At 37.6% G+C, this 22,486-nt stretch overlaps 1 protein-coding gene and 1 long non-coding RNA gene across 4 annotated transcripts in view; one reads left to right on the top strand and one right to left on the bottom strand.

Annotated features, from left to right (window-relative positions):
* LOC126381125 (uncharacterized) overlaps positions 1–22,486 on the top strand; it is a 124,407-nt gene that overhangs the window by 1,856 nt on the left and 100,065 nt on the right. The gene's annotated exons all lie outside the window — the stretch shown is intronic.
* The window catches only part of LOC126380076 (titin), a 111,609-nt gene that overhangs the window by 69,769 nt on the left and 19,354 nt on the right, over positions 1–22,486 (bottom strand). For all 3 annotated transcript variants that reach the window (XM_050029280.1, XM_050029289.1, XM_050029300.1), the window contains exon 2: positions 8,146–8,214. The gene's annotated coding sequence lies outside the window, so the exon portion shown is untranslated. The remainder of the gene's footprint in view (positions 1–8,145; positions 8,215–22,486) is intronic.

Below are 22,486 nucleotides of genomic sequence, written 5' to 3'. Positions count from 1 at the left end.
CCACAAATCGACTCAAGATAATTTACGACCACACTTGGGGACTCTTGAAGATCTGTGCCGTGTTTATCAAAACTTAAAAGTTACAAGTTCATAAACTACAAGTTACTAACATGTACGTGTAAATACTACATATGTTACGGTAAATCTGATTAATTGAAAATTATTAATATTTTTACAAAATTATTAATAATAACCACATGTTTTGGTAAATGTGAATAAACGATCGAAATTTATTACTTTTAGTAGTAATTATTAATAATTCACGACACATATTGGTAAAAGTTATAAAATAAATAACAAATAAAAACCCAATGTTATTTAGACCAGCAGGTATTTATTTACAATGCCCCGCCCCGCAACCCTTGGCCACTTATTACATTTATCACTACTAGGGTTAAATTATTAATAAAAACCGACATTGTGATTAATTTATCACTTTAACCTCGACTTTCGGTAATTATTAATAATAATAGATAATAATTAATAAACTTCAATTATTCACTCTTACCGTGACATATACATAAACTCGCGCCCGTAATCCCCGAACGGGTGGGCAGAACTACAAATAATCAAGAAACTATTTGCAGCCACTCTTGACACAATAATCCTAAGGTGGATAATGATAAACCGTATGATGATAGGGGATCAGCCTATCGCTCTTACAGATGATCCATCATGTTCGACAGGACGCTGGTCCCTTGTCGCATTTTACGACATGTACGGTCACTAGCATTAATATGTATACACTTTGGTACCATGTCACATTAACTTTTTTGACATATTCAACTGTCAGTCTCACTAAATGTCAAATATGTTAGTGCGACAGAGTCCTAAAGTGGGTACATTATATTGCTCATGACTATAAAGGGCTTGAAATAAGTTTTGATAAACAGGGCATTGTAAGTAAGCCGTCACTAATTTAAGAGTCGTTTTCATTATACTATCCTAGCTCCCCATTTGTCCGGCCAAGTAGTTAATGCCACCTAAGACAAACCTAAGTCACGTCAAAAAAAAACTACGGAGTTAAATGATGATGATCAACCACAATCCCACCTGTTAGTGATGATTAAGGTGGAACTCGCTTACCTAGCAATTGGCTATTCATTCTAGCCTTGAATACATTGAATGAAGTAGTATTTAGTACTACAATTCATGTAACAATACTATATTTTTTTACAGTACGTCGCTTTAACCTCTGCGTCGGCGCCCACGCATACAACATAGGTGCTCGCTCGCATTACCTCAGTTATGTAAACATAGGCTATACAAGGTTAGTCACCGCCACACCTTTAAAACACACACACTCACACACACACACACACACACACACACACACACACACACACACACACACACTCATACATATTACGTTATATATGTCATCATCATTCCCTAGCATGTATTAACGATCCAAACATGAATTCGAAAACAAATCCGACAATCATTGGTTTAGGCCTGTGCTGGATTCGAACCTGCGGCCTCAAAGTGAGAGGCAAGCGTTCTACCAACTGGGCTACTACGGCTCATATTACGTTGTTTTGTTATGTTTGTACAAGAACGAAGCATGTTGCACTGGAAACGTCGGAGTTCAAGCAGTCACCGTAGCCCAAAATCGGCTGGATCACATCATAAACATAAAACATAAACGGCCTATACACGTCCCACCGCTGGGCACAGGCCTCCCCTCTATCAAGTGGTTTCCAGTACTTGTGCCCGGTTAATAGCAATAGGCTCGCTCCTTAATTACATAAGACTTAAATATAACTAGCGAGGAATGTATAAACTATACACCTCTTGCCTAGCCGACGACATATAGACGTGATACTATGTTATGTGTAGTGTTGTGTTGTGTTGTTGTGTTGTGTTGTGTTGTGTTGTGTTGTTGTTGTATGTTGTTGTTATGGATTTTTGAACATGGTCTTCTTTTTCTGTGTATTGATTTCCGTGTGATTTCTGTCCTGTGTTAAATGTAATGTACCTGTCTGTCTGTGTCAGTGGTATCCGGGAGTGACAAATGTTTCTTTCTTTCTTTTAATGTTATAAAATGTGTGATGACATAAAGTTGTTAAAAACTAAAATGTTCGGTTGCGACGTTGCGACTCCATCTGCCTAGACTCTGGTTATCGCGCGCGATATGAATGATAAAAACTATTTTAAGTTCTTCTCTTATGTCTCAAACCACACCCATACATATTACATTATACATACATACATACATAATATTGTGTGATCATATAATGTTATATTATAAAACAGATTGCAGAACGAATTGATTGGTTTTGGTTTAAGATGACTTGTATAATTGCTATGTTCTGTCGTTTGTTTATTATTTTGTTTCATTATGGTGTGGCATGATAATATTACCTCCCGCCTCCATTCATCCAACAATCTGTGTAGAAATATTCCTCAATCTTCTACTCCAAGTCACTCAGAGTTGTTTTAAATTTCTCCCTAAAATTTACGTGTGTTCCATAAATTGTATGCCTGTCAATTACCCGTTCCTTTCCTGTACTTATCGTGTGGGTTATGTGGTGGATTACCAACCTAAAAAATCGCTGGTGTCAGGGTTATTATGAGCCGCCAAAGGCCCCTGACATGGCTCATATGACTACATACTTACATCAGTAAGTAGTACCCGCAACCAACAGCTTAACGTGCCTTTGAAGCACGCAAACTATGGATCTCAAAATGATTTTTGTGACATGTTCCCATCGGGTTTCGAACCCCGGGGCCAACCACTGGATCACAGAAGCCGTTATAAATTAGATGGTGTCTACAGGAATTGGCACCAATCTATCCAATATCTGATACCCGTACCCCCATACTAAATAACGTGTCAGACAAAACCACAAGCGTACACTACGGAAGGTACCGCGCAGTACGTATTGCCGACTTTACCATAAAACAGTACCGTTAGTAACGTCCACCTCAGTGCATTCTTAGAACTCAGTACAAAGTTAAGTACATCCCTACTTCAGAGTTCATTCAGAATTTTCCTTCTCTAAGTTAAAAAGCAACAGCCTCCGTGGTCTAGTGGTTAGAGCGTTAGGCTCACGATCTGGAGGTCCGGGTTCGATTCCCGATGGGGACATTGTCGAAATCACTTTGTGAGACTGTCCTTTGTTTGGTAAGGACTTTTCAGGCTTGAATCACCTGATTGTCCGAAAAAGTAAGATGATTCCGTGCTTCGGAGGGCACGTTAAGCCGTTGGTCCCGGCTATTAGCCGTAAAAACACCTCCACCAACCCGCAGTGGAGCAGCGTGGTGGAGTATGCTCCATACCCCCTCCGGTTGATTGAGGGGAGGCCTGTGCCCAGCAGTGGGACGTATACAGGTAGTTTATGATGTAAGTTAAAAAGCAGTAGAGCAACGTGGTGGTACTTCATACCCCCTCCGGGTGATTGAGGGGAGGCCTGTGCCTGCAGTGGGACGTATATAGGCTGTTTACATAAATAAACTCACGCCTATTTCCTTATTTCCCACCGTGGTAAGCAGAGAGTATGGAATTTCATTTGCTTCGATCCTGACACACTTTTCTAGGCTTTCTATAGGCTCTTTATGTTATGTATTAATTAGAAATTGTTTACAGGACGCCGCCTTCGCAAGTAAGTTGTAAGAACCCTTGACTCTAACTGTAAAGTCGCAGGTTCGAATCCTAGAACAAATATAAACCAATTTTTCGATTTTTTTCGAATCCATATTTGGAAATTAAATGACTATTATAAGTACATCAATGTCTTTGCAGTGTCGTGTTGCTATGGTAATTACTATAGTCCCTTATTTTATACTTTACTTTTGCCTGCCAAAGCCTGAGGTCAAATCCCTAATGAGACGTCTCTCTCTTTATTAAAGAGCTGCGCTCTTGTCGGTGGAGTAATCGCCGTTCCTATCTTCTTCCCGAATCCTTCGCCTCCTGACGACCTACTCCTTCTCTTTTATTTGCTTCATAAATGTTCTCCGAATGAGACGTCTAACTAACAAGAAAACGCCAGCACAATCATACAGTACCTTAAAGCAATTTGAAACACTTTACGAAAGCAACGCCACCGTAACATAACCCAACTTCACTATAACCCAGAAGGCAATCTCCTTGATCAGCACACAACGATACACATCTCCGATTTTCCACGGCCGCGAGCAAACAACGATGATCAAAACAAGCAACGGATAGTGTGCTTAGAGATTAGCACGCTATGTGTAATTGTGTTAGCATTGAAGTCAAGAACAGTTACGAAACTGTTAGAGAGGAAAGTGGAAGATACAACGCGCCTCGTAAGTAGCCGGTATACTCTAAAGGTTTTGGTAAAAAGTCACTTTATACACCAGATGGGTCAAAATGGCCACATCGAAGCAATTCATCTAAGAAAGCAATATCGCTGTTTGACAGTTGTCAAATTGCAATATTGCTTTCTTAGATGAATTGCTTCGATGTGGCCATTTTAACCCCAACTATAGTAACTTTTATACATCAATGCACCAGACAACCGTGGTAGCCCAGTTGGTAGAACGCTTGCCTCTCACTTTGAGGTCGCAGTTTCGAATCCAGCACAAGCCTAAACCAATGATTGTCTAATTGGTTTTCGAATTTATGTTTGGAGCGGTGACGGAAAACAACGTGAGGAAACCCATATTCTCGAGAAATGGATTTTCGGAGGTATGTAACCTAACCTGTATTGGCTGGTTTTCCCTTCACGGGTTGGAAGGTCAGACAGGCAGTCGCTTCTATAAATACTGCATCTGTCAATTCTTCAGGTTAGATAAGCGGACCTTGTGAAAAACGAAATAATGCTAGGGAGATAATGGCACCAGACAGATTAGAAATCACTTCTGTAAAAAAATAAAATACTATGTTACATGTTAAATCATCTTTTTTCAAAACCTTTTTTCACAAAAAGATAAATAGGCACGTTATTGAGCACAAAAGACTCAAGGTAGGTAAAGTATTATTTCATTAGCAGTTACGTTGGTACTTTACACCAATTTTTTATAATTTTCATTTTAGGATTTCATGTCAAAAGTGGCTACAAACGGCTCGCGCGCATACGTTTATGTATGTTTATATTATGTACCTACCTATATTTAACATCAATCAAGAAACTTTAACAAGAAAACAGTCTCGTCGACTTGACACATAAATACAACGCTCTGAGGGACCGAAAATCGTGAGCACCAAACATAATTATCTTAACAAATGAAATTTGTACAATTACTGTCAAAAACAAACGACGCGCAGCACTCACATGCATTCGAAGGTACTATTACAGGATTACATACAGCGTGTTATTACACGAATTACAAGGAATTACACAGTATTACAACGTATTACCTGCCCTGCACACGGTTATGTCAAATTATCGTACATTCAAAGGGCATACAACGAAGGTGGTTGGTGCCTACTTAAAAGATGTAATTTCGCAGAAAGATGGAATCGGTAATTTAAGTCTACCTAATTATAGAATACGAATACTAATACTAGAAATAAAAAGATGTATAACTGGTGGAATTCAAAAGAATGTACCATTTTAAAGGTTAAACATATTATTAAGGATAAACATTAGATGAATGGGCGGAAGGCAAGAGGGAAACCACTGCCCTATTTTTCCCTAAAAAGTAGCATAGAGAATGCTATACCGTCAAGAGCGTGGCTCAAATGTTAGCGGCAGCGCTGTTGAGTGTTCCTAAAGTCAGTTCTTCATACTGTCCAGCTAAAATTCATGATATATTGCTATAAAATGTGGACCAACGTGGAATGTATCCCGTCTGAAGGATTAGTTACGAAAAAAAGCAGCCAGTTGGGAAAAGGCAGTTTTAATTGGAAATAAGTTTTTTAGGGAACAACACAACACATTGATTTTGCAGTTAAACGCTGCGCAAAGGGTTATAGTGTAAAAATATAACCAAAACAAATGTTTTTTTACTGAAATAGTATGGGCAACAGTCAAGATTTGAGAACACTCAACAGTAGCGATACCTTATGGTAGAAATGGACAGCTTTTATCATCGACTTTGTGTTGTTTACTATTATTTTCAAAATCTATTTTACAATTTAATTCGTTCTTATTAAAATTAGCCATAGCTATAGCAGGCAGCTTCTTTTCAATACTCGTAAATGAGATTCTAAGCTCTTTAATTTTATTTTTTATGTATTTTTTTTTCTAAGGCACAATGCCAGTATTTATGGCGGGCTAAAAAAAGAAAAACAAATAGAAAGAATCCACATTTCGCATGCGTCGGGGAAGCAGACAAATTGCGCGCCATTACGCGTTTTTACGCGCGAGTCTGCACGCGCATGCGCGCAAGACATTAGCGCGAAATAAAAATATTTTTTAAGTACGCGAAATAGCTATAAAATATGAGGGTGTCATGTTTCTACATTATGCTATGCAAAGAACTCTGTGACTATTAGATGCAAAAGTAGAAATGTATAAAGCGAGACGAATGATAAGTTTTATTATTTTTTAATTATTCACAGCAGTAGATATGTCTGCAGCCTACTTAAGACCGTCGAAAGAAAATATAATATAAAAAAAATCTGTGTGTCGTATTTTTAAATACTTTAACCTGAAATTAAATCGTAAGTTCTATTTACTATGAGTTAGAGTTCAACTTGACTAAACTTTTCAAATTTCTACGTAGGTGTCTGCAAATGGATGAATAATATAATCAATATAGTACGTTTTTAAATAATATATAGCGGAATTAACCAAAATAAACAGATAAAAACTAATAATATACGCAATAAAATGCATTAATGCAAAAAGGATTTACATCGTTTTTCAAGATAGTTTCAAGAAGTCTTCACTTTTTGTAACCTTATTATCTCGGCTCGTAAATCAAGAAAATTATGTATTTTAAGAATAAAAACTTAGTACAAAAACGGTAGGTTTAAAAAAAAAAGATTGCAAAATTATAGTTGAGCACTGGCACATAAATCTCTGGGCATAGACAAGGAACATGGCCGCTCGTTCTATATTGTCTCTCGGGCATATGTGTTTTTGTTTTTTTAAACAAAATTGCTGTTTACTCCTGTTCTTATTTTGAACTTTTATAATCCGTGTTCTAAGGGCCATTTTGTAGTGAGTTGGTTGCGAGTTTATATTTGTTTGTCGATGACAATCTACCTGTGATCCCCTGCCGTTTTATTGGTCAACGCATGCTATGTTATGCTAAAATTATGCGTTGAGATAGTAAGTTTATTTGTTTTTAATTGACAATTCGTATAAATCATAATACGCAGCCGTTTTTTATTTATTGTATTCTCTGCAAAAACCTACTAGAATTATAGCTCTAATGAGAAACGTGTATGTGAAGAGTCGTTGAAAAATAAAACGTAGAATTTAAAGAAGGATTTAGTTATTAAAAAAAATAAGCATTACGAGGTTATTTTAATACTGTATTTGACTGGATCAAAGATAAATTACAAAATGCTAATCTAGAAATAGAGACCAGTCTTTGATGACCAAAAATTAATCACATTTTACTTTTCGACTTATTTACGAATTTAGTAAACTCCGAAGAAAACTTTCGTTTTGACGTTTCATAAAAAGTATCTAATTTGACTACTTTGTCAAATAGCCTATTATCGACTATTTAATATTATTATAGAGATATACTTAATTAACACTTTCAAGGACAGAACGTCTAATGACGTTCCGTTTCCAAGGTGTCATTATTACCTATTATGAACCATCAATGGTTTCTGCCCGTGAAAGGGTTAATTATTTCTTATGGACAGAGTTTTAAACAGTTTCGCGGGGCACTTAACGTAAGTAAATACTTATAAAGTTCTTAATTAGGTGTTACTTACTATAAGTTTTAATAGTGTAGCAATGAGGTAGATAAACATTTTCTACTCCTATTTTAACTGAAGCTTAGCCGTTGCACATTCCATAGTGCAAATAATAATTTAAAAGCATTAGCTGACCCCACTTAACCCCGGTTATCGTAATCGATAAGAAAATACTGTAGGTTGTAGGCACTTCCTTGCGCTTTAATAATACATAATATTTAATTTATTCGCTATTTGTTACAAGTACAGGAGTCACGGCGGCTCGGTGCACGCTATCTACGCCGACGCGACAAATATCGCGGGTTCCGTTGAAGTTTTTATCTTACTTAGATAATTATGTATGTTTAGATAATTACCTCGTTTATGCGACGTCTTCTCAGCTACGGACCCTTTCTAAGGGCGGCATCGAAGACAATCGTCGATATCTGAAACAAGAACGTGTATTGTTAGCAATAAGTATATTACGTAACTTAAGTTCATGACAATATCCCCATTGAGGTAGTCACAGGCTAGCTGATCACCTGATCGTCCGAAAGTAAGATCATCCGTAAGTACTTCGTACTTACGCGCACGTTAAGCCGTTGGTCCCGGTTACTACTTACTGATGTAAGTATGTAGTCGTTACATGAGCCATGTCAGGGGCCTCTGGCGGCTCTATAAACCCTGACACCAGGGTTAATGAGGTTGGTAATCCACCTCACAACCCACACGATAAGAAGAAGAGTCACAGTTGCATCCATCGCAAGATGAACTAAGTAACCACGCCTCACCGAGCTTTCTGTTAGGCCAACTTAATAGGTGGTAAGCCGTATTCCCCTTGTAATGGTTGAACCAACTATGTTAGCAACAAATACAAGTTCAAATCTAAACTATATCTCATGATGATGAAGAGCCGTGGTAGCCCAGTTGGTAGTACGCTTGCCTCTCACTTTCAGGTCGCAGGTTCGAATCCAGCGCAAGCCTAAACCAATGATTGTCGAATTTGTTTTCGAATTCATGTTTAGATCATAAATGATTATCACGTGCTCAGCGGTGAAGGAAAACGTCGTGAGGAAACCCACATTCCCGAAAAATGTATTTTCGGAGCTATGTGACCTAACCTGTATTGGGCTGGTATTCCCTTCGCGGGTTGGATGGTCAGACAGGCAGTCGCTTCTGTAAAAAACCGGACCTGTCAAGTCTTCAGTTTGGGTAAGCGGACCCTGTGAAAAACGGAATAATGCTAGGGAGATGTTGACTAAACTACATGTCATCTATAACTTTATTATCTAGTCGAAATACTAGACAATGCTAAGCTTTATAATTTATTCCGTGACCTCGAACTAAATACATATTTTGTAAGCGTGACAAAGTTATTTCATAATACTATACAACAAGTTATTGTAAAAAAAACAAAGACTTTCATTCGACTCTGCCTCACTTTCCATTTCGCTCACATATCGATATGCCTGCTAGTGATGGGATGAACATTTGCTTATAAAAGAACGCGTGCTAAAGTTATTGCGAATATCTATAATCTCTGGTTCCCACCGAATTTGCACTTAGTCGCACACACACACGTACACTCACATACACATTCACACACACACACACACACACACACACACACACACACTTCAGTTGCAGCTGTTTTTATTGTTATTTCCCATTTTTTTTAATTTTGTATACCTTCTGCAAATACTTGGGAATCTTTAATAATGTTACTTGTCATTATTGTTTTCCGGAGGTGGAGACCTGGAGTCCTAAAATACAGGTTATCCTAGTTTAGGCTCCAGCCTCTACAATACCTGTATTGTGTAACAACATTGTTATATTTTAAGCACCAATGTAAGTTTTGTGGAGGTAATAAAGTTTATTTACTTACTACTATTTACTATATTCATAAAATAGGCTACTTGACAACCTAGTCAAATGAGATAGTTTTTACGAAACGTCAAAACGAAAGTTTTCTTTGGAGTTTGTATGGAAATACTGTCCTGTGACGTCATCATTAAAAGCTGTCAAACGTCGTACTCGTTGTTACTGAATTCATAAATAAAATTCGAAAATAAGTCGAAAAGTAAAATGAGATTGATTTTTGATCATCTTAGACTAGCTTCTATTTCTATATTAGCATGTTATACATGACATGACGTCACATTTTAATTTAGGTATAAGTTTCTGTGTTCGTTTTCCATGTTTCTATATAGAAAATATTTCGTGTGTGCGTTGACTTCTGATGTGATGTCATTATAATGTATATATATGTAATCCGTGTCTGTGGTGTCCTAAATAATAAATGTTTCTTTCTTTCTTTCTTATAATTTATAACCAACGATATTCAAACTTGTTTTTAATTTCATGTTTGGATCATCAATTATTATCATGTGTTCAGTATCTTAATATCAATATTTCATCATCTCTCTAGCGTTATCCCATTTTCACAGGGTCCGCTTACCTAACCTGAACATTTGACAGGTCAGGAGAGTTAAAAAGGCCATATTGAAGCAATTCATCTAAAAAATCAATATTGAAATTTGACATTTGCGCACATAAAAGTAAGTGCGCAATGCACACAAATGTCAAATAGCAATATTGCTTTTTTAGATGTGGCCTTTTTTTTTCTACCCAGCTATCTTTATATCAATACTTACATACAATACTCGTAAATAAGAAATGAACGATCGACTGCCAAGCACATCACTACATTATCGCAGTTTTAACTTACTTTTTCTTTCAACCGACCTAAAAGCTCCAATTATAAAGGCGAAATTCGCCCGTATATGGGTGCTGATATTTCGGGATTCAAACCGGCACTGCTAATGTCAAAGAAGTCACATTGGCAGGACCTTGTCTGAGGAAAGGTTATTGCCGAACCTTGAGATTTTGCCTGAGATTCCTGAGAAATGGTAGAGAAATTTAAAAAGGGTACGCTTTTGAAGCTTTTTCGATGTTTTTTAGGTTATAAATTTTAACTTCGATGGGCATTATAAAAACCTCTCAGACTTTATTTTTTAACGATCGATATGTTTATAGCACTTATTAAAATGTTGATTTTGGTGTTTATAATCTGCGGTTTTGTTGAGTTTTTTTTTACATCAATGAATCCCTCACTCAATAAAACGTTTAGAATAATCAGTAAGAATAACACATACTTACCTACTTCTCAGACTAAATAAAATACTTAAAATTATTCATCGCAATTTGTTAATTTACATAGTAAAAAATAAATCCCGCATTTTTTACTTAATTCGTGGTAAAATAAAATCTAAATTATTCAGTCCAAACAAAATAAATCCAAAATTTGTTTATTAGGTATTTCAGTTCATTTTCTTTCTATTTTCAAACTGAGCTTTACCATCGCATGTATGATAGGAATCCAACTTAGACTCAAAACTTAGTATTAAGTATACTTACTTATGCTTTCATGAGTTTTTAATTAAGTAATGTTAAGTGCATTTTTCACTAACATAGTTGGCTTGACCATTATAGACGGCGATACGACACCTATCACGTTGGTCTAACAGAAACCTCGATGAGGTGTGGGTACTTAGTTCATCATGCGACGGATGTACCTCTGACTACCCCGATTGGGATATAGCGCAAGTTTATGCAATGTTAAAACTAAACTCACTCAGGCGACTACGTTTTCGGAAGGTTGTTGTCACCTTATGACGTCATTCGGCGTCTACTTTCCAGCACCAAGGCAAACCACCTACGACTCCGACAATTTTATGACGATGACATCATAATTTTACACTTCTGCCGTTTATAGTTTATTATGTTACTGTTACGATAGGACGATGGTTTTTTTTTTTTTTAAAAAGAACGTCTCGGGCCCTGTGCCGAGGTTTTTCTTGCAGCTTCTTTTCCCCGGCTATCCAGGTTGTGAGAAGCTGCAGTAGTTTTAGGCGGATGAGACGTTCGTTATGTAAAAATTGACGATTCAAAGTGTAACTATGTTACCTACTGAATAAAGACAAAGGTTCCATACTTTTGCGACGGAAAATTCCACTTGATATCAACTCAGAATCATGGTCTGAAACATCCTTCAAAGTTTTCGTTACGATGTCACTAATACCCTGTATGTACCTACGGATACTATGTCTGAAGCTGATTGTATGTAAACAGTAAAAAATAAGTATATTATTCTAAGTAAGGTCAATGTGGGGAAGACCGTCTGGGCTAAAAGACCATCCAGTGCCAATAACTTCTAAATTTGAATAACTAGCGCCTTACGTCTCTGTCGATAAAACAGTCCCTAAAGTGCCAGTCCGAATCAAAAACCGTAGATAGCGCTAGTTTGGACAATATCGGTCCTGCAAATTTTTTTATCTTTTTTTTTTGGTTTTCCCCGAAGGGTAAGGCAAAGGGAACTATGCCCATACAGCCATGTCTTACGTATTTGTTTTTCTTGATGATTAATGAAATGATGAAAGGTGCTGATGATGAAACCTAAGCCCCCACCCTCGGAGTAGACTCCTACTCCGAACCCCAAACGAATTAACTCGAAAGTCCGCATAAACTTTCGAGTTATGAAGCGGCTTCTTGACACGAAGCGAAAATAGGCAGATACACTTTGTTTATTGAATACTCCAATATAATAACACTCGCGAATGTCTTCCGACTAACTTAATGCGATCACCAATCACAAAACACCACTTCGTATTAATTATTTAGATTATTCAATGAAGAAAGCAACTGTCCCGTTCCCGTTTCCCGCCAAAAAGCCAATTTTTTTATCATAATAAATACCAAGGATATAAAGTCGTTTTCTGACTTGTGTCAAAGAGTTTATCATTCGTTGAATCTTATGGAAAAATGACCGGTTGGTTTCCGCGTTCTTCTCACAAGTCGTACGTCTGCGCCCACGCTCTGAGCAATGGATAAAGGTAAGCAATATACCAACAACGATGGAAAAGCTTGTATATTTATAACCTTTGCAATGGGCATGCGAGCTATTTAATTAAATCTTCGCACTAAATGACGACACGAAATGATGTCATTTTATTTTAAAATATTTTCGTGTCACATCTTGCTCTTATATGATTTTCGAGTTTTGTTTTATTATTTGAAAGAAAAAAGAAAAAATATATATTTTAGGACACCACAGACACAGCTTACATATATGTATAAAAAAGCTTTAATAAATACTTTATGTAAAAAAGCTCATTATAAGATTAATTATTAATACCTAAATGATAAAAATGTCTGCTATTGAATGTGTTCCTCTAGTTATTAAATAACTTGTAATGTACCCTCAGTGATTTAAAAGATGTGTTGCTGTTGCAGTTTCTTGTCATTTCTTCTCCTCAGCAATAACAAATTGCTAAATGACGTAAACTCAAAAATGACCTTCAACAAGTTTATCCATGATAATTACGTTGAATAAATCATTCTGATTTCTTATTTCTGATATGTATATTACAATAACATCACATCAAAAGACAAAAATATACACACACGAAATACTTGCTATATATACGTATAATATATAAACATTAAAACAAGTTAGCAAACGAACAGAAAACCTTATAACTACCTAAATTAAATATGATGTTATGTCGGCTTACTCATATGTAGTGGATTGGTTTATGTATGTGTGTATTTCTTACATACATACATAAACTCACACCTATTTCCCACCGGGGTAAGCAGAGACTATAGAATTCTAGTTGTTCCATCCTCGCACACTAAAGTAACTCCTGCCACACTAAGAATTATTTGTACTTAAATTAAAATATAAGTATCAAAGGTTAAAGTTAGGTACACAGAAAGTTTGAAGACAAATAAGTTCATAGGTAAAATCTTATTACTAAACAGGAGGGTTTAGTAAAAAGGCCGTATTTGTAAAGGTTGTATTTTTGTATTTGTATCTAAAAAAGCAATATTGCTATTTGACATTTGTTTGCATTGCGCACTTACTTTTATATGCGCAAATGTCAAATTGCAATAGTGACCTTTTTAACGCCCCAGCAATCTTTTTAAAAAAGCAAATCTTATCTCACAACAAACTATTTGATTCCCCATGTCCTCTAAGATAGACAATTAGACATTACAGTTAAGTGCATATGTACTTAGTAATATAACTATTCTAAGGTGTACCTACACGTCACTTCTCAGTCAGCAAACTATCCGTCGGGTCCTCAGAAACATTATGAAAAACCTGCTGTGTGTCGCCTCCTTAATGGCATCTCGACAGGCTGGCTACCATCTATGGACTCCATAACTTATTTTCTTTGATTGCTAAATGTATTAGTCACAACACCTTAAAGGAATATCGTTAGGAAAGCTTTTTGCTGTATATACACATACATAAACTCACGCCTATTTCCCACCGGGATAAGAAGAAACTAAGGAACTCTATTTACTTCGGTCCTGACACACTTCTCTTGCTTCCTCCACATTCTCTTATCGTTTCATACACGCACGCCGGTTCAGAGTAGATTGTACTGAACCTTTTCTAAGGACATCTCCAATTTGGTCAATGTACGTCCTTCTAGGGATTCCTCTGCCAGCCCTACCACCAACCTTCGCTGTATATAATTAATGGATAAACGGTTTCTTTTCTAGTATAGGCTATAGTAACATATTATACGTAAGTACATCAAGGAATGTAGTTGTCCAATTTACAAAATTGTATAAAATACATAACAGCATAACGTAAGCTCAAGACCCATCTCACGGAGATTTCTGATAGACTTTTCTGTGTTTCTTTTCTAATTTTAAAATACTATTTCTTACATAACTTCTATTTTATATTTCTTTAGTGGCTGCACACATCCGTTCCACGCGCACCATTTTTTCTTCTTCGCAGATGCACTTTTCCCGCCAAAGCGACTGACAATGGTGAAAACAAATATGGCGGCAATGGCGGAACAAACATACATAGCTTCACACTTTTTTATGAACCACTTTTATTATCATAAGACACGGGAATATTGAATACTGTTCACATAGAAAGTCGATGATGGTTATAATAAAGCGCACAAAACTAATAAAAAGTGTATATGAGAGACTGAATCCGTCTGTAGAAAGTAATTTAATACAAGATCCATATCGCTTGCATTGTCAATTTTGCATGGGAACTTTTTTTATGGAACAGAAGTCATAATTTTACTTTCATTTTTTTCTTTGGCCAATATACTTAATTATTTCTTTTGAGTGGCGAATAGGTAAGATTTTTTTTAAATTACGTATTTTTTAAACATTAATATTAGATAGATCAGTCGTTAAGTAGGTAGGTAAGTACCTAAGTAATCCTGTATCACACCCCGAACACTTCATACAAACAACCATGTTTTACAAAGACACCACACATAGACGTTATCGTACACGCGCATCTGTGTGTGTGACGTCGGACGCCATACGATTCAAGTCTAAACTTTGTTTGACGGGGGGTGAGGTAAACCTAGCTCAGCCCCTGGTGGGGAGCGGAGAATTGCCGTTCTATACGTAATATAATTCCTTATTCTATGGTTTTATGTAAAGCTTAATAAAAAAGTTAACTAGAAAAAAACAAAGTTAGATATTATCTATATATTTTTTCAAATTCGCAATATCGAATATTCCAACTAAACCTCTTAAATAACCCCATAAATACCTACTTAGGTGCAAAACCCGACAACTATTCAGTGTCAAGACAAATTGTCTAACTGTACCACATCAACGGTACAGCTACTACAATGACTGCCGATCCGAACCTTCCGATTACGATCTATGCGCATGCGCAGGGCTATAGTTATTGAGGCCGACGGAGGCCGTGTATAGCTGCTGGTGATTGGTGAATATGTCTACATAGTGATTGAAAGTCGAAAAAGATTTAGGATACAGGTTTTTCCTCACCTTATGGTTGTCTGGCAGAAATCGCTTCAAGCGATAAGGCCCCCATTTGCCATGTACCTAGTTAAGAGTCTTTTGTAATGATTTCTTTTTATTTTGTTGCAATAAAGTATATTCGTATTTATGAAAGTGTCAGCGATCAGAGCCAGGGTGTTTTTTGAAGAAAGCCCAGAACAAGAGTTCTCTAAACTAAAATTTGATGAGAGTGGAAGAAACGAAAGTGGTGGATGAGGATCGTAGTTAGTGGAATTCCATGGTCTCTATCTACCTCAACGGGAAATAGGTATGATTAAAAACAAAAAAAAAGACAAAAAAATAAAAACTTTTTTTTAATGTTGAATAGTGCATATTTGGGCTGCGAGTTTTCCGTTTGCTTGGCTCTGCCCGCCCCAATAGAGGCTAAGCGTGCGTTTAGTAAATCTTTATTTAAACATCTTCTGCAAAAGATCTCTTAGCTATAAGTTAACTGTAAGTATTTTAAAACATAAAAACTAAGCGAACTCCACTCCCACAGACAAACCGAGGAATTGGTTTTGTGGGGTTTTTATTGTAACAAAATTTTCTGTATTTTTTGTGAAAAGTAAACATTTTACTTACTTACTTACTTATGCATGTATTTCGTGTGCTTCTTCATCTTATCGTGTGGGTTGTGAGGTGAATTACCAACCTCATCAACCCTGGTGTCAGGGTTACTATTGAGCCGCCAAAGGCTGCCGTGTGCTGAGTACCTACGGTTGGTTAAGAGAGTAATCAGTAATCAATAGGGCTCCCCAAGTGTTCCGGGCAGCTTTCGGTGGAGGGGGAGGCGCTTGACGCGCTCCCATGGGCGCTGGGCCCTAAAGGGCATCCGCCGGCGGGGACGCGGTTGTGTGCAATTGCGTTCCCGTATCCCCGCCACAGGGCGGCAAGGAGGAACACCGTTGGGTTTTAGTGGGTATAACGCATTTCCCAACGTTAAAAAAAAAAGTAATCAGTAATCACTATAAACTTGTCGCTGAGGATGTTAAAAAAAGAGATGACTCTCGAACATATCATTGTAATACATATAGCTAAGTTATCATCTCCCTAGCATTATCCCGTTTTTCACAGGGTCCGCATACCTAACCTGAAGCCTGTCTGACCTTCCAACCCGCGAAGGGAAAACCAGCCCAATACAGGTTAGGCTTAGGTCACATACCTCCGAAAATGCATTTCTCTGGAATGTGGGTTTCCTCGCGATGTTTTCCTTGTTAATTTTTATTTATGAATTAAGTAACAATCAGGACAGTATTTCCATACTAAATTCAAAGAAAACTTTCGTTTTTACGTTTTATAATTCATAATCATTTATTCGCAATTCAAATTCAAATTCAAAAATATCTTTATTCAGTAGGTAACATAGTTACACTTTGAATCGTCAATTTTTACATAACGAACGTCTCATCCGCCTAAAACTACTGCAGCTTCTCACAACCTGTATAGCCGGGGAAAAGAAGCTGCAAGAAAAACCTCGGCACAGGGCCCTAGACGTTCTTTAAAAAAATAAAAATAAACATAAAATATTGGTATACAATTGAGTAATTTAGCTGCCTAATATCAGTTCTCAGACTAAAAATGGTATTACAGTTTGCAGTTTGTTTGTTTTCGTAAAAAGTACCTCATTTGATTAGGTTGTCAAGTAGCCTATTACCAATGTACCCCGGAAGAAATTATCCTAGCCATACTCGAAGCCGATCGCGGAAGATATCTGATCCGTATCAACACGGTAGAAGACAATCGACTTAGTAAATCACTGCGCATCGCTCTTCAGCCCCAACCCGTCATTAACAATAGTAAAGATTCAGTTAAGATGCACTCATGGTGCGCATGCGTGTAGGGATGGCACGTTCTGTATGTGAGAAAGGTTTTTCCAGGCTACGTTTCCCTAAAACAATATAGATGGCGTTGTACACATTGGATTGGTTTTTGTTGGTTTCAGGTCCGTGTCTACTACGTGAGCCGGTGTTGGCAGGAAGCCAGTCTACTTCCTTGCCGTCAGATATGTTGAAGCGTATATGTTGAAGCGTATGTTGTTGGTGTGGAGCACCGTGGTGGAGTATGCTCCATGCACCCTCCTTTTGATTGAGGGGAGGCCTGTGCCCAGAAGTGGGCATTTGACAGATCCGGTTATTACAGAAGCTACTGCCTGACTGACGTTCCATCCCAAACAAATTCGACAATCATTGGTTTAGGCCTGTGCTGAATTCGAGCCTGCTGTGTTGAATGCATGCTGCAAGGACTAACCTTGAAATGTTAGCTGTCAGTTTTGAGCTTACGTAGTAACTGGTTTTCATACCTATACCATAGTTCTGCGATTGATATGTCAATCAGTGATTGGTTAACGGTCTAATCTTCTACATTTATCAGTAAAAGAGACTCATTCAATCTATTTTGTCAGCGCAACCCTACGCGGAAGGCGACTAGTCGAACTAGTTAGGACTAGTTTACTTCTAAGCCTAGGGTTACCGTCTAACCGGAGCGTGGTAAAGTGCCATCTCTAGCTGTATATAGAACACTTTTTGTACAGGCCGTATAAGGAAGGGCTTGTTCTGACGCTGTTACAGACACTTGCTGCATGGGTGGTCATTCAACCCAAGGAAGATTAGTTATACGTGTCTGAACTTCTGAAGACTATCTTTATACGAAGATATATTATGTACGGTCACGAGCATTAATATGGTACCATGTCACATTAACTTTTTTGACAAATTGAACTGTAAGTCTCACTAAATGTCAAATATGTTAGTGCGACAGAGTCCTAAAGTGGGTACATTATATTGCTCATGACTATGTGATTTTCTTACATCTATTTCATTTACCATATGGTCGTATCTTCTTACATAAAGGCATAGAATAAGGAATAATACTACGTATAGAACAGCAACTCTCCGCTCCGCACCAGCGGCTGAGCTAGGTTTACCTCACCCCACCTCACCTCAGCTTAGGTTTATAATTGTATTCAAAATCACACAAAATAGAAACAATTTCAACCACTGACATCAAACAAATTAACACCAATGACAAAAAAAATCAATTAGCATTTTGTTATTTCCGCAATTTAAATTTATCATTCCCACAAACGTAACTGAGCAACCCGACTAAAGTTGACCATACCGTAAGTTTATGTTGGAGCCAATAACCTTGGTTTAGGACCAAACCTATCATTAACTAGTATGTTAAGTCAATAATAAGAACTCGCAAGTAGTAGCGGAAATGGTCAGTTACTTGCTTGGCAAGCTACTGTCATAGCCAAAAGATAACAGAAGATACACTCCATACAAATAATCCATGCTATGGCCTATGGCGGCTCAATAATAACCCTGACCTGGGTTAATGAGATTGGTAATCCTGGTGGATTACTTTCCTATTCTTCTTCTTCTTTTCTTTGAAAAGAAGAGAGATCCATGCTACTATTTACTTAAACAAGTAAGTTATGTAGTCGCCAAATGAGCCATATCACAGGCTTTTGGCGGCATAATAATAACCCTGACACTAAGGTTGATGGATCTTACTCACACGAAAGAATTACTCCATACGCTACCTACTTTCGGGTTCACACTGCGTGCTATGACAATACGACAATCTACATAAAGTACCTAAGCTATACATTTCTTCAGCAGATACAGAAAGGGCAGTGAAAAAAATGGAATGTTAGCCCTGTTATTTTTTAAACTAAAATGTTGGTATCTAAGCCAAACCGAATTCTCAATAGAGCAGCGTGGTGGAGATGCCTATTTCTACCCAACCTCGCCTATCGATGAGGCATAGAGTAAGGAATACTTAATACTACATATACAACGGAAATTCTCCACCCCCCACTAACGGCTGAGCAAGGTTTACCTCACCCCTCAATCTTACTTTAGTCTTCAATCGTATGGCGTCAGACGTCACACCCACATATGTGTAGTGTCTGTATAAAAGGAGTTTTGTATGAAGTGTCCAGGGTGTGGATTAAGGGAGGTTTATTCGCAGACGTAGATTAAGACGTTTGTTCTGTTTTTATGTCATACATCAGCTACTGAAGAAACCATCTTTTATGAGCATCAGGCACTTTTTACAGTGTACAGTCATGAACAATATAATGTACCCACTTTAGGACTCTGTCGCACTAACATATTTGACATTTAGTGAGACTTACAGTTCAATTTGTCAAAAAAGTTAATGTGACATGGTACCAAAGTGTATACATATTAATGCTCGTGACCGTACCTACTGTTATCGTTGCTCTATGCAACTATCCAGTTGATAAGTGCGTGATGCACGCGAGGCAAGATGTCGCTATGTTTGGACTAGATTCACTATTTACAGCGCTAGGTGCCTATTTTATGATGCTGATTCACACCATCTAATTTTAAGTTCTATCGCCGCCGGTGGAGCAGATCCCTCCACCGCCTCCGTATGGTCCTGTGACTGCTGCTAACCACGCCGCTGCGTGTCCACCAGCGGAGGGGATGCAGCAAATGTGTAAGACAGTCGGCGATCTGGCTGAACAACTAAATCTACTGATGGAAAACATCAAGAGCCTTGAAAAAGGGGAATTTGACGAATGAATTGTTTAGCAACTTGATCAGTAGAGAGATCACTGGATCAATTACAAATAGTACAATTAAAGCACATAATGGCCCCGATTCCTGCAGACACCGCCTAATTTTATTTTAAGTTATATATCCGTCATTTTCATATCCGTCGAAAAGGAAAGGGACGGATGATTCACAGCTCTTAATTTTAGGAAGAATGAGTAAATGAATGAATAACCCGGGCGAATCAAAAGGTACGTCGCTGGTATGCAATCCGTTTGACGTGCTGTCTACTTAACTTTGTCGGGTTATTGACGGATGTAAAAATTTTAGACGGTTGGTTTAGATTTGTGCTTAAAATTGACGTGTGTTCCATAAATTTTATGCTTGTCGATTACCCGTCCTTTTCCTTTTCGGCGGATAAGAAAATGACAGATATAACTTAAATTAAAATTAGATGGTATTTACAGGAATTAGCACCATTAACGGATTCTTACCGCGTTTAAATGGGGATATGAGACTCCTGATATTTCGACACTGTTGCAAGTGCCATGATCACGGGATGACTGATGAGATTGGAGTGGAGTAGGTAGATCCATAATTTTCTACGGGCAGACATATCTGTCTACCCTCTTTCTTTGCCGCTTGTTTATGTTTTTGATATCGGAATGTTCAGAACCATCTGAACTCGCACCAAACTCACTACGACAAACCGCACTCACTGTGTCCTCACGTTTTGTCACCACATTAGGCCGTTTCAAGCTTTTTATGTGCTTTAATTATGATAGTGGCCCCGATTCCTGCAAACACCGCCTAATTTTATTTTAAGTTATATCCGTCATTTTCATATCCGTCGAAAAGGAAAGGGACGGATGATTCACAGCTCTTAATTTTAGGAAGAATGAGTAAATGAATGTGTCGGGTTATTGACTGATGTAAAATTTTTAGACGGTTGGTTTAGATTTGTGCTTAAAATTGACGTGTGTTCCATAAATTTTATGCTTGTCAATTACCCGTCCCTTTCCTTTTCGGCGGATAAGAAAATGACAGATATAACTTAAAATAAAATTAGATGGTATTTACAGGAATTAGCACCAATAACCGCGTAAACTTAAAACAATGTACAAATAGTATGTTCGCCATTAGGGACACAACTTTTGATTACAGCAAACAGACAGACAGATAAAACGCCAGCAACATAAGCTTCAAGCTTATGATTTATCTTCGGAACAATTGTGTATAAGTAAACGTACTGCCCTGGAGGAGCTCGGTGGCGCAGCGGTAAACGCGCTCGGTCTGCGATTGTTGAAGTTAAACAACTTTCGCAAAGGCCGGTCATAGGATGGGTGACCACAAAAAAAAGTTTTCATCTCGAGCTCCTCCGTGCTTCGGAAGGCACGTTAAGCCGTTGGTCCCGGCTGTATTGGCAGTCGCTAACAACCATCAATCCGCACTGGGCACGCGTGATGGTTTAAGGCCCGATCTCCCTATCCATCCATAGGGAAGGCCCGTGCCCCAGCAGTGGGGACGTTAATGGGCTGATGATGATGATGATGACTGCCGTGTAAGTTATACCTGTAACTTTCTTATCCGCCGAAAAAGACAGGGATGGGTAACTCACGCTCATAGTAGCTAACGGGGTGGGCAGATGATAGGCAACATCTTATAAAAAAACAAACAACCATTATTACTACATGTACTTATTTATTTTGTCTACTCATAAGACTAATGATTCTGTAATTTATCAATATCACATGATGCCCGAGAATATTCCCAAAACGGGAATATCCCCGTTGTAAAAACTCTTTAATTTTAAGGACACTGGCTGGTTTTCTTTTTCATATTATTCTTTCTTGTACTCTGGTCTTTTCTGCCTAAAGGTTTGGTAATAAAATAAAGCTGTTTTTTTTACATAAGTGTTACGCCTTTTTACTGACGAAAACTGGTTGCAAAGCAAAGCAAGATAATTACAGAAAGAGATAGTGGAAGAAAAAGTAAACAGGAGAGGAAGAGAAAAAGACAAGCTTATTAATGACAAGAAATTCATGATTTAATATAAGTATAAGGTACTGTTACAATTAAAACGAGCAACAATTAAATCTTGTGACGATACCATCAAGAGAATGAAAACTCAAAACTTATGCACAGTAACTACTAAATGCAGTGACGTGCCGGCAGGTTTTTTTTTCATTATTTTTTTGACGTGACTTATTGTAGATTTGCCGCAGATAGCATTAACTACTTGGCCGGACAAATGGGCAGTAAAAATACGTAAAACTTATGTAAAAAGAACTTTATCACCTAAGCTATAGGCAGATACGATCAGAGTACAAGAAAAATA

Source organism: Pectinophora gossypiella, chromosome 3 (genome assembly GCF_024362695.1).
Source record: "Pectinophora gossypiella chromosome 3, ilPecGoss1.1, whole genome shotgun sequence".
Classification (NCBI taxonomy): Eukaryota; Metazoa; Arthropoda; class Insecta; order Lepidoptera; family Gelechiidae; genus Pectinophora; species Pectinophora gossypiella.
Note: the sequence above shows the minus strand (reverse complement) of the source record. Positions and strands in the feature narration are given on the sequence as shown.